Source organism: Culex pipiens, chromosome 1 (assembly GCF_016801865.2).
Source record: "Culex pipiens pallens isolate TS chromosome 1, TS_CPP_V2, whole genome shotgun sequence".
Classification (NCBI taxonomy): Eukaryota; Metazoa; Arthropoda; class Insecta; order Diptera; family Culicidae; genus Culex; species Culex pipiens.
This window is the reverse complement of record NC_068937.1, coordinates 65,289,434-65,303,349: the sequence shown is the minus strand read 5'-3', so window position 1 is coordinate 65,303,349 and position 13,916 is coordinate 65,289,434. Positions and strand designations below refer to the sequence as shown.

Sequence of the window (13,916 nt, the reverse complement as noted above, 5' to 3'; positions counted from 1 at the left end):
GAAAGGAAATGAGCAGAGCTTTCGAATGCACTTGTCAGAAAAATACCGTTCCATACATTTTTTAGCCACAAAACACCAATGTATTTTTAAAAGTCATTTTTGAAGGCCGGCGCCCCGCTTTATCGAAAAACTGACAAATCCATTCGAAAGCTGAGACGATTTCACATAAAGGACCAATAAATCTAAGGTGTCCCGAGCAGGGGTAAATAACACGGGAATACCAAATTTTGGTATTACTTGAGCAAATAACAGCGACCAAAATGTGCCCTTGGTTGCCCAGTAATAGATGGTAAAATACCATGAAATCATACCAAAGTCTAGTATGTGGAAGGGCACAACAATACCAAACCATGTTATTCCAAGGGTAAAATAATACCTCAAAATAAAACCATTTCAATACCAAGTTGAGGTCTTCTGAATTTTTTAACATTGCTTGAATACCAAAACTTGGTATTGCCATGGTTTAATTTTAGGTATTCCCGCGCCCTTGGAAAATCATATTTTGGTATTCCTGTGGTCTTCCACATACATGATTTTGGTATGATTTGATGGTATTTTACCATCTATTACTGGGCAACCAAGATCACATTTTGGTCGCTGATATTTGCACAAGTAATACCAAAATTTGGTATTTTCATACCATTTTTAGTGCAGCAGTTGCAGTTAGTGAAAAAACGGAAATGATCCATATGCAACAGCCAAATCTACTCACCTGATGATTCCATGTTGTTCTTAGTGATATTCTTCACCACACCGAATGCATTTGTCATTGATGAACGGCCTGTGCATGAAGTTCTTGAAGATTCTGAAAAATAACAAGATTGAAAAATAAGTGTTATTAAAATAAAACTGGATTGAAATTAACCAAAATTCAATAATCTTTCGATTGACTCGTTTTTCAAAGTATTTGGTTTTTTTTTTCAAGTCATTTTAGCGCAAAATTTATTATCTTGTCCAAATTGGTAAAAAAATCCCATAGTTTCAGAGAAAATTGATAAAACACTGTAATACCAAAAGAATACCAAAATGTGCCATCCTGACTTAGAAAATTTTCCACAATTTCAAGTCATTTCTGTAGGGGGTATATCAAAAATGTTTAAAATCAAGTTTGAAATTTCCGGTTTTCAATGAAAGCATTCGCTTTGAGACATCATTTTAGTGCAAAATTAATTATTTTGTCAAAATTTTCGCATAGTTTCAGAGGAATTTGATAAAACACTTTAATACCAAAATAATACCAAAATGTGCCATCCTGACATAGAAAATTTTCAACAATTTCAAGTCATTTATTTAGGGGGTATATCAAAAATGTTTAAAATCAGGTTTGAAATTTCCGGTTTTCAATGAAAGTATTCGCTTTGAGACATCATTTTAGTGCAAAATTAATTATTTTGTCAAAATTGGTCAAAATTTTCCCATAGTTTCAGAGGAATTTGATAAAACACTTTAATACCAAAATAATACCAAAATGTGCCATCCTGACATAGAAAATTTTCAACAATTTCAAGTCATTTATTTAGGGGGTATATCAAAAATGTTTAAAATCAAGTTTGAAATTTCCGGTTTTCAATTAAAGTATTCGCTTTGAGACATTATTTTAGCGCAAAATTAACTATTTTGTCAAAATTGGTCAAAATTTTCCTATAGTTTCAGAGGAATTTGATAAAACACTGTAATACCAAAAGAATACCAATATGCGGTGTTCGACCATTGACAAATTCTGCAATTTTGCAATATCAAAACAATACCTTTAATTGGTATGATAGCACATTTTGCTCTTGCATAATCCTTAAGACAAATTTTAAATGGTTCAGGAATACCAAAATTTGGTATAGATACCAGAGAAAGGTATTATTACGCATTTCCCATGTTATTTACCCATGCTCGGGGTATGTTCCTCCTATCTTTTTTAGTCTAATTTTGATTCTGCGAGCGCAGCGCTCCGTTCGCATTTCGGGCACCCAAAATGTCGCAATTGGCTTGCCCCATTTTAAGGTTTTGTCAAAAAATAAAGGTGCTCACTTTTGAAATGATAGTTTATTGTCCAAGGATCAAAATACACTTTCGATAATTGACCAATATTTATGGTTTCGGGTTCTTCCAGGCAATTTAATCTTGAAAAAATGTTTTTTTTAACTCTTTTTTTGTAAAATGCCCACTTACAATTGGGTGGACTTTTTTTCAGTAGGACTAATGAATGTAGCATGTAGGAAATTTCACCACGAACATTTTCATTCCTTTGTGGAACACCAATCAGTGAGGTACTCCTGGATATTAGCTCCTGAAAAGTGCTTAAAAAGTGCAAAAATGCCTCACGGCAAGAAAAAGAGACGGTCCTCACCAGCAGGATCGGCAGATTTGAAGAAGCTAAAGAATGCCGAAGCGCTACCTGCAAAGCCAGGCAGTTTAAGCAAGGACGCTCAAAATTCGTCTGGAAACCAGTTCGCTACCCTCCCTGTGGACGTGAGCGAGAAGGAAGAATTTGAACGACGGGAAAAGTTGCCACCCATTTTTGTGAAAACATCGTCATCGGATTCGGTGCGAAAGTGGCTGACCGGGTTTATCAAATCTGGTGCTTTACGAGCTTCCATTCGCTTGTGTGCTGATGGACTCAAAATTCTGCTACCTACCATAACTACGTTCGGGATTTCCTGAACAACACCAAGATTGAATACTACAGCCATGACGATCCAGGTAAACGCCCCATGAAACAGGTCCTCCGCGGCCTGTACGACATGGATGTGAGTGTGCTGAAAGAAGAGCTCAAAACTCTTAAGTTGAACGTGATCGAAGTCTTCAAGATGACGAGACACAACAAGGACATCAAGTATCGTGATCAACTGTACCTGGTTCATCTCGAGAGAGGATCGACAACGCCGTCTGAGCTGAAAGCAGTTCGGGCAATTTTCAACATCATCGTGACTTGGGAACGTTATCGTCCAGTGCACCGTGACGTGACACAGTGTTCGAACTGCTTGCAGTTTGGACATGGTGGAAGGAACTGTTTCATCAAGAGTCGTTGTGCAACCTGCGGAGGTGAGCACAAAACACAAGCTTGCGAAACAATCAACGCGAACATCGAAGCGAAATGCTTCAATTGCGGCGGCGACCATTCTACCAAGAATCGAAGCTGCCCAAAACGAGCTGAGTTTGTAAAAATTCGGCAGCAAGCGACGACGAGGCACCAACCAAATCGGCGCAGAACACCACCAGCATTCACGGACGTGGATTTTCCTGCTTTGGCGTCACCAGGAGCAGGATCTGTTCGAGTGGTTCCAAATCTGCAGCCATTGCCGTTGAATCAGCGGCAAAGAGTTGCAGAGAATACAACACCTCCAGGCTTCAGTCAGCAACCGAGGGAAAACCAACCAGCATCAACGGGTGAAGGCAGTAGTGACCTGTTTTCACCACAAGAATTTTTGAACATTTTCATCGAGATGACAACAACACTGCGTGGTTGCAAAACTCGCCAGGAACAAGTAAGAACTCTTTGAGCATTCATCTTAAAATACAGTTCGTAGTTTACTCGTTCTAGTGATTTTGAATATTTCAATAAATTTATTTTTTTAGTTTTAAGTTGATAAAGTGATTTTTTTCTTTTTTACCCAAATGTATTCGATTCAATGCAATAATGTAAAACAATTTGAAGTAAATAAAATAAATGTGATCAGTTAATAATCAAACGAAAAATACAACAAAGATGAAGAGCATTAGGCCATACCACTTAGCATGTAAAAGAAATGTAATTATTATAAGAATGTTCAATAAAGACATATTTAATTTCCAAAAAAAAAACCACGAACATTTGTCTCTAAAAGAAAACGTATTTTCGATACTCCAGTGCCAAGATATTTTAGTTTTAGTGAGAAAAAAAAGTGCCAATTTTACAAATTTCTCAGAATTAACAAGCACATGCGGCATATGTTTTGGAGGCCAGAGTATGGTTTCTTATAGTTATTTTGGTCGCTGAATTCGGATCCGGAATCAAATTTCATATAAACAGTGAACAGTGATATTTTAGCCACGCTCAAATATTATTTGCGTGTATTCCCCATAGAAACTTAGGGATCGGCAGCCGAAGCCGCTAACCATTACGCCACGAGGCCTCTAAAAACAATCAGAAGTTGAAAAAAATAATCTCCATTTAAAAAATCCGTGAGTAAAATATCAATTAAAGGTGAGCGAAAGATGAAATATGACCGAATTCACTAGCGATTAAAATTACAGCATATTACCACAAATAACTTTTGGGCGTGGCTCCAAGTTTAACTGTTAATCTGAAATTTGATTCCGGATCCGAATTCAGCGACCAAAATAACTATAAGAAACCATACTCTGGCCTCCAAAACATATGCCGCATGTAAATAATAGGCTGTGCTTGTTAATTCTGAGAAATTTGTAAAATTGGCACTTTTTTTCTCACTAAAACTAAAATATCTTGGCACTGGAGTATCGAAAATACGTTTTCTTTTAGAGACAAATGTTCGTGGTGAAATTTCCTACATGCTACATTCATTAGTCCTACTGAGAAAAAGTCCACCCAATTATAAGTGAGCATTTTACAAAAAAAAAAAGTTAAAAAAAAACATTTTTTCGACATTAAATTGCCTGGAAGAACCCGAAAACATAAATATTGGTCAATTAGCGAAAGTGCATTTTGATCCTTGGACAATAAACTATCATTTAAAAAGTGAGCACCTTTATTTTTTGACAAAACTTTAAAATGGGGCAAGCTAATTGCGACATTTTGGGTGCCCGAAATGCGAACGGAGCGCTGCGCTCGCAGAATCAAAATTAGATTAAAAAAGATAGGAGGAACATACACCTTAGATTTATTGGTCCTTTATGTGAAATCGTCTCAGCTTTCGAATGGATTTGTCAGTTTTTCGATAAAGCGGGGCGCCGGCCTTCAAAAATGACTTTTAAAAATACATTGGTGTTTTGTGGCTAAAAAATGTATGGAACGGTATTTTTCTGACAAGTGCATTCGAAAGCTCTGCTCATTTCCTTTCCAAAACACCTCTAAACATCAAGGGTTCGTTGAAGTTTTGAAAAGTTATTAGCAATTTTGTAGGCGCGCCTAATTCAAAAAATTACCAATTAAAAAAAAATATTTAGCTTCGTGGAGCCGAGGTGAGGACAAATTTAACCAACCAAACATGGTTTCTTTCATAACTTGGTGGGGGCTATTGGAAAAGTACATTGCTTTTGATTTTTGAGCACCTTGTGTAAATAGTGGTCCACTTTCAGCGAGAATTACTCATTATGTTTTGAAAACGTTTCCAACAAACTTTCACTGCACGGAAAGGGGATCGATCGCCAAACCAGCGACCGAATTTTGCTGGGTTGGTTTTGCTGATATCAGCGAAATTTTTCTCTAAACCAGCAACATTTTTCGCTGAAAAAGGTGGCTGCGCGAAATCAAATCCAGCAACTTGGTTTCGCTGGTTTGTTATTTCCGAAACGGTTTCTTTTCCAGCGAAAGTTTTCGCTGGTTTGATACACACCCTTCCGACAGCCGTCATAAATGTTTGTTATTGTTCACGTTTGGAAGCGATTTGTGGCAATCGAATTGCTTTAGGGGTTTTTTCAAAACAAAAAAGCATGAAAAAGTTCTGCATCAAGTGTTCAGCATTAAAATACATACTCAACAGGTGATGGTTCTTTTCAATGAAAAGAAGCACGTTTCCATAAAGTTCTCGCAGCAGAAAAATACGGTGCAGTGAAGCTGGAGATGTATTTGTACTGCTGCATAGATGAGTGCACAAATTGTCGCAGGTGGCAGCAAGAATCGTAGGCGAGGAACTTGACCATGGCCGCGGAACAGTTTTTGCTGTGGCAAGTAAGTACAACGAGGAACTTGACCAATTAATCTCTGGTTCTCAAATTCTCTGGTTTATTTTGGCATAGGCTTCTGCCGTCAAAACAAAAAAACAAACGTCGGTGATAAAAAACGCTGATCCAGTGCAAAAAAACACTGGTCCAGTGGAAACATTCGCTGAACCAGCGGATTTTTCGCCGAAACCAGTAGAATAATCTACTGCTTGATTTTGGTACGAGCTGCTGCCGCCGGAAAAAAAACCCGGACGTCAGCGATAGAAAACGCTGATCCAGCGTAAAAGAACACTGGTCCAGTGAAGAAATCCGCTGGACCAGCGAATTGTTTCCCAAAACCAGTACAATAATCTCCTGGTTGATTTTGGTGCCCTGCCGCTTTTCCAAACCAGCGAGAAAATTTTCTGATTCTATCAAAACTGATCCCCCAAACAGCGACATTTTTCACCAAACCAGTGTTTTTTTTCACTGGTTTGGTAGAATTTCATCGGTTTCCAAACCAGCGAAAAAAATTAGCGATTCTAGGTAATTTTTTTTGCAGGCTGAGAAATTAGCGACATTTTTCGCTAATTTTAGCGAACTTTATCGCGATTTGGCGATGGATCCCCTTTCCGTGTAATTGAGAAACATTATTATAACTTGTAAAACCATCCGACACTCCAAATCTGCAAAAAAAAAAATTAAGATCCATTGAAAACAACCGCTTGACTAGCGGAGTTTCTCCCAAAACCAGCAGAACAAACTTCTGTTTTATTTTGACACGAGCTACTGCCGTCGGAAAAAACCAGACTTCAGCGAAATAAAAAGCTGATCCAGAGCCAAAAACCGTTGGACCTACGAAAAAAACTCACTGGATCAGCGCATTGTCTCCCGAAACCAGCAGAATCATCTACTGATTGAATTTGAAATCCGGTAGCTTCTTCTAAACCAGTAAAACTATTCGCTGATTCTAGCGATACCGATCCCCCAAACAGCGAAAGTTCTTACTAAACCAGTAAATGTTTTCACTGGTTTTTCACATTTGACTGAATACCGAACCAGAGAAAAAAATAGCGATTCCCGGTAATTTGTCTGCAGGCTGAGAAATGAGCGACTTTTCTCGCTAGTTTTAGCAAACTTTATCGCGTTTTGGCGATGGATCCCCTTTCCGTGTTTTAGTGAAAGTTTCACATTTTTGGTAAACTAATATTTTATTTAATTGTTTTGGCATTGACTAATACTAAACCTCCAAATAAATTCGAATTGAAAGTTGATGTCAAAATTCATCAAATCAAAGTTTTGACAATTATTATGCGAATAAGCCAAATAATCGATAAAAAAAAGATGCGGTGTCCAGGTTTCGAAGCGTCTGGCAATTTGAAGCATGACGTTAATCCACTAAATTACTACATTATTTGAATGAAGTTTACATATCTTGAGTTTTTTTTAAAAGCACCTATAAGCTATTGTCTTTCATTTGTTTATAGGACCTTATAAAAAAAAACTCTAGATATCCTTGCCAGTTCTCTTAAAGCAGCTTATTTTTAAATATATTTTTTTTTTGCAGCGGAACCACACCCTTTTTGGTAGTATGTGGTCATCAATTCGAAGACCTGGTCAATTTTCTAAAAAAGGTGGCAACGTAGCTCCGAAAACGTCTGCAACTTCAGCTGCTGCATCTGCAGCAATGCATGCTGTATTATCTGGAGCAGATGAATTCCAACCACAATACATAAAAAATGGTTTCAACCATAAAACTAAAACTGGCGAAAATTGTGATTCTCCAGATAGTATACCATTGCATCCCCTACTACTAGACGGCCGCAGCACAAATCAGTCAGGACGAGTGTACAATGCGAATGAGTGAGTATAAATTGCAGTTTGTTCATACTCAAGACCATTCTTGGACCGATCTGACCACTTTGACTCCGGTGGAATCAGGAGTAAAGTCATCCCACATATTCGGAACACCCACAAATTTGGAACACTTTTGTGATAATTTGTCAATAGCATGCCAAATGCAGCTTTTCTCTCGACCCTACTATTTTTAGTACCTTTATTTGGACATTTTCTTGCTATTTCAGTAGTCAAAGTAGTACTTTTTGAACAAAAAACTTCACTTTAAGACTATTTTATCCAGAGCAGTAAAACACTGCCCCCAAATTGCCTGTTCCATAATTGTGGGATGTTATTGTGCCTCCCACAATTGTGGAACACCTAAATTTAACTGATATTTTCACACAAAAAAGTTATCAGACCATGGATAAAACATCACTAAGCTTGAGTTTCACTGGATGCAGTGTGTGAAGTCATTATTTTGTTATAAAATATATACTCCTGGAGAGATCCAAAGTTTGTTTACATCCGTAAGAAAAAAAGTGTTCCGAATTTGTGGATTTCAAGGGTAAACGTTTTTCTTCAAAAACTTGATATAATAGTTAAAATTTGCAGTTGTTCGATACAGCATTCGAAAGATCGCATGAAAAGCTTTCAAATGAAGGTAAAAACGAATCATTAAGTTCAATTACCGATTTGCTATGATTTTTTGAACAATGGCCGATCTGTAAACTGTTCCGAATATGAGGGATGACTGTATAGAAAGATATGGCGTTATTCGTGGAATATCTGTTACCTGCCAGTATGAGTATCCTAGTTCAGCATTTTCGAAATCAAGAAATCAAGGTTCTGCGGTAAAACCCCGTGTACCATGTAAGAGTTTGATTTCGAAAATTGTGAACTAGGATACTCATACTGCCAAGTAAAACATATTCCACGTATAACACCATATCTTTCCATACTCAGGGCCAAATCAGTCCAAGAATGGCCTTAAATATCAGATATAAGTTTGATTTCGAAAATGCTGAACTACACGGAAAGAAGGTTTATCGTAAATCTTACTACATTTTAGTTAAAAATCTCAAAAAAAAATTGGTTGTTTTTTAAACCATCACAAATGATAAATCTAGCCAAAAATGATATATTAGCATTAGCATTAGCATTTTAGGACGCCCTATCCACGGATGGCTCCACAACGCTTATCCCACTGTTTGGTGTGGTTGTGTTAGACCCTCATCCGGAACAATAATCCAACACGGGAGATACCATGTCTTCATCTTTTGATGAGTGTGTAATACAGCCCAGGGCATAAGGGGGTCCACGCCGGGTCCAAGCTATCCTCGGGGAAATGAAGGAATGTTAGTAAACACCTATCTAAAGTGCGCAGGGACCCCTACGTCACCTTAGTGGTATAGATGTTTGTAGTTAGGTTTTGGACTCAATGTTAGTAGGAGAGGTAGAACCCTAGGATATACCCCGAAAGGTATTGCGGGCGAGTCAAGTAGATTTAGTTTTTTGATTATTAAACTTATACAGAAGATTGTACAGTATAAAAGATGCATGATTTATATATATTCGATTTGAAGCCACGGCAGATACAACGCGACGAAGCCGTGCATGATTAAATTGTCTGTAGTAATACTAAAACAACCATTTCCTCAGGTAAAAACAATGCCGATTAAACACAGTTTTAACATGTCTGCTGTTAAACTCATGCTATCGACTGTAAGATTAAAGCGTTGTTTATATATTTTTCTATAAATTATCATGTGTTTAAGCGAAATTCGAGGTTAAAAGTAATTTAACGCATAATTAAATCTTGAATTTAAACTCTTACAGCGATGCAGAGTGAACATCAATTATTTATTTATTCATTTGTTTTATTTGAATGTAAGAATTAGAAGTTAATATTAACGACCGATTCAAAAAGCATACTTAGTTAATGTTTAAACTTTTATGTGTAATGTGATTAATCGGCATATTCAATATTATTGAAAAAAATACTATAATAATGGAAAGTCCTCACCAAGTTTATCATCTTAGGCATCCGTTGGAATTGTTTTGTCCACTGCAACGACTTGAGACACCTATGTTTGTCTCACTTAGTCTCTTTCGAAAAAATGGCAGCACTGATCACTTTGACCAAACACGCATCCATCTTGACAGCAGCGGCATTTTCCTTCTCTTTCATTTCATCTACATCTGTCATCGGTGTCGTCACCAATTCTTTATGTAAACAGTGCAGTTAGAGGGCGGCAGCCGTAACGGTAATCCCAATCTTGATAGAAAAATTTCTTCACTAATTTCACCACCACTTCAGAAAAAAGCGATTCAGAAGAAATTTTAAGAAACTAAGCTTAGCTAACAACACTGCCACCTCTTCAAGTTTACACCACTTTCCTTCAAAGCACACAACTCGAAAGGCCATCTCTTTCACACTCATGTTGTTGCTCCGCTCATTCATTTGCTCAGCTGGCTCAGCGGCCCGCGATGACGATGACGAATCGCTAGCGTCATCAACTCTCCCCAAGCCGGCATGAGAGGCTCGGTGCGATGACATCCGATGATAGCCGACTGCACTCACGAATTTCTTTTCCTCTCCGTTCGCTAACACACTAACACGCGATAACTCGCCATGGCCATCCTTCTCTTTTCCTCCAGTGGCCAACAAGACAACATCACACCAATACACTACTGCCTGGCCTTGTATTCGTGTGATTTTTTCACCAAGCTGAAGATTTTTTCTCCGGCCCAACCGACGCAATGCGAACAATGGCCGACACCAATCACACAACTCAAATAAAATGATAATTTTCTAATAAAACCGAGAAAATTTCCAGATTTTAAAGGCAACACACATCACACAACACTTTCTGGACAATCCTGAACACTTTTTAGGTAAATCGCACGACTAAAACAACCGATATTCGAGTCTATAAATGTACTCGCTTCAGAGCGAACCGCACCGCACGACGTCTCGTACCGAACCGAATACCACTAGTGCCACAATTAAACAATTAAACAATTAAACAATTAAACAATTAAACAATTAAACAATTAAACAATTAAACAATTAAACAATTAAACAATTAAACAATTAAACAATTAAACAATTAAACAATTAAACAATTAAACAATTAAACAATTAAACAATTAAACAATTAAACAATTAAACAATTAAACAATTAAATAATTAAACAATTAAACAATTAAACAATTAAACAATTAAACAATTAAACAATTAAACAATTAAACAATTAAACAATTAAACAATTAAACAATTAAACAATTAAACAATTAAACAATTAAACAATTAAACAATTAAACAATTAAACAATTAAACAATTAAACAATTAAACAATTAAACAATTAAACAATTAAACAATTAAACAATTAAACAATTAAACAATTAAACAATTAAACAATTAAACAATTAAACAATTAAACAATTAAACAATTAAACAATTAAACAATTAAACAATTAAACAATTAAACAATTAAACAATTAAACAATTAAACAATTAAACAATTAAACAATTAAACAATTAAACAATTAAACAATTAAACAATTAAACAATTAAACAATTAAACAATGAAACAATTAAACAATTAAACAATTAAACAATTAAACAATTAAACAGTTAAACCATTAAACAATTGGTTTGAGTCATGTCGATTTTCCACCTCCCTGATGGATGAATTTGTGCCGATTAACTGAAACAAGCACGCACGCATACATCAACTCATCACCGACTTGTTAGATTCAACTGCGCGTGAGTGTATGGTGTTTGCAAAATAAAATTGAAAGCTTTTCTTGTAATGGTATGCGTGAACTACAAAGTTTGTTTTGAGCGTGAGGGTTTTCCGTACGATTTGAGCGTTGTCCCGTTCAATTCGATTTGGGAGGGCCACCCTCACGGATTTCTCGTTTGCGTGTAAAGATGATTGAATTTTGGTGAATTTCAATTCAGTTTCATTTTAATTACACTTATTTTTCAATCTTGTTATTTTTCAGAAGCTTCAAGAACTTCAAGCACAGGCCGTTCATCAATGACAAATGCATTCGGTGTGGTGAAGAATATCACTAAGAACAACATGGAATCATCAGGTGAGTAGATTTGGCTGTTGCATATGAATCATTTCCGTTTTTTCACTAACTGCAACTGCTGCACTAAAAATGGTATGAAAATACCATTAAACGACCGAAATGTGCTCTAGGTTGCCCAGTAATAGATGGTAAAATACCATGAAATCATACCAAAATCATGTATGTGGAAGACCACAGAAATACCAAAATATGATTTTCCAAGGGCGCGGGAATACCTAAAATTAAAACCATGGCAATACCAAGTTTTGGTATTCAAGCAAATTTCAAAAAACCAGAAGACCTCAACTTAGTATTGAAATGGTTCTATTTTGTGGTATTATTTTACCTTTGGAATAACGTGGTTTGGTATTGTTGTGCCCTTCCACATACAAGACTTTGGTATGATTTCATGGTATTTTACCATCTATTACTGGGCAACCAAGGGCACATTTTGGTCACTGTTATTTGCCCAAGTAATACCAAAATTTGGTATTCTCGTGTTATTTACCCCTGCTCGGGAACAAGAGGTCCAATATTCAATTTATCTTAGACAACTTTATAGCAAATTTTCTGAACTTAAAAAAAATATATTTTCAGAAATGGACACTCATGGTCACTATTTTTAAAAATCTAAAAACTGCATATATTTCGCTAGACTCAAACTTTCGGTTGCTATATCTTGAAAACGGAGCCCTTTATCAAAAAATCTGTATTGTACTTTTCGATTGCAAATTCAATTTTACATAAAAAAACATGTCAAATTTTGTTTTGAATGAAATTATGATTTTTTTTTCCAAAATCACTATTTTTTTTCTAAAATTCATAACTTGGCGGCAGATTTTTTGACCATACTTCTCTATGGCTCAAAAGTTGCGGATTTTTGTCCTCTGAAACGTATAAAAAAATCTCGAAAATCAAAACATACGTATTTTGGGAAATTGAGTTCTTGTGAAAAAAAAAGTTGATCGGGGAATTTTTTTCCGTGTACCTATTTTTTCGCAATAGTCCTAAACAATACCTACAACTTTGCCGAATTGGTGTCTTGGAAAAGAAAATTCACTCAAAGGTTACAGCTGTTTGAATATTTACGTACCATTTTTGTATGGACAGCTGACACATTTTTGCATGGACCAATGACACGAAATAGCTGGTCATAGGGAAGGCCCCCACAAAGTATGAGCCAAATAAAAAAATACAAATAGAATCCATTTCCGATTTTGGTAGTGAATTGCTCATTTACGTTTAAAGTAATGTTATGCTTGTTGCCAGTCAAAAAAGTCTTGATTTTAGTATGAATAATGTGTGATTCATTGAAAAAAAAACTGATTTCAGGTATATTTTCATGTGACTGTTCTCATAACCTCTCGAGAAGAACTTCTTAAAAGCTCTTTGAGTGCACTTAACGGTGTCTACCCTATATCTCACTTGGTTTATGATATAGCCTCCCAGGGTCTTCGGGAGCTTTCAACACGCAAACGAGAAATCCGTGAGGGTGGCCCTCCCAAATCGAATTGAACGGGACAACGCTCAAATCGTACGGAAAACCCTCACGCTCAAAACAAACTTTGTAGTTCACGCATACCATTACAAGAAAAGCTTTCAATTTTATTTCGCAAACGCCATACACTCACGCTCAGTCGCATCTAACAAGTCGGTGATGAGTTGATGTATGCGTGCGTGCTTGTTTCAGTCAATCGGCACAAATTCATCTATCAGGGAGGTGGGAAATCGACATGACTTAAACCAATTGTTTAATTGTTTAATTGTTTAATTGTTTAATTGTTTAATTGTTTAATTGTTTAATTGTTTAATTGTTTAATTGTTTAATTGTTTAATTGTTTAATTGTTTAATTGTTTAATTGTTTAATTGTTTAATTGTTTAATTGTTTAATTGTTTAATTGTTTAATTGTTTAATTGTTTAATTGTTTAATTGTTTAATTGTTTAATTGTTTAATTGTTTAATTGTTTAATTGTTTAATTGTTTAATTGTTCAATTGTTCAATGTTTTAATTGTTTAATTGTTTAATTGTTTAATTGTTTAATTGTTTAATTGTTTAATTGTTTAATTGTTTAATTGTTTAATTGTTTAATTGTTTAATTGTTTAATTGTTTAATTGTTTAATTGTTTAATTGTTTAATTGTTTAATTGTTTAATTGTTTAATTGTTTAATTGTTTAA

At 35.7% G+C, this 13,916-nt stretch overlaps 1 protein-coding gene across 1 annotated transcript in view; it reads right to left on the bottom strand.

Annotated features, from left to right (window-relative positions):
- The window catches only part of LOC128093590 (uncharacterized), a 435,512-nt gene that overhangs the window by 111,901 nt on the left and 309,695 nt on the right, over nucleotides 1–13,916 (bottom strand). The gene's annotated exons all lie outside the window — the stretch shown is intronic.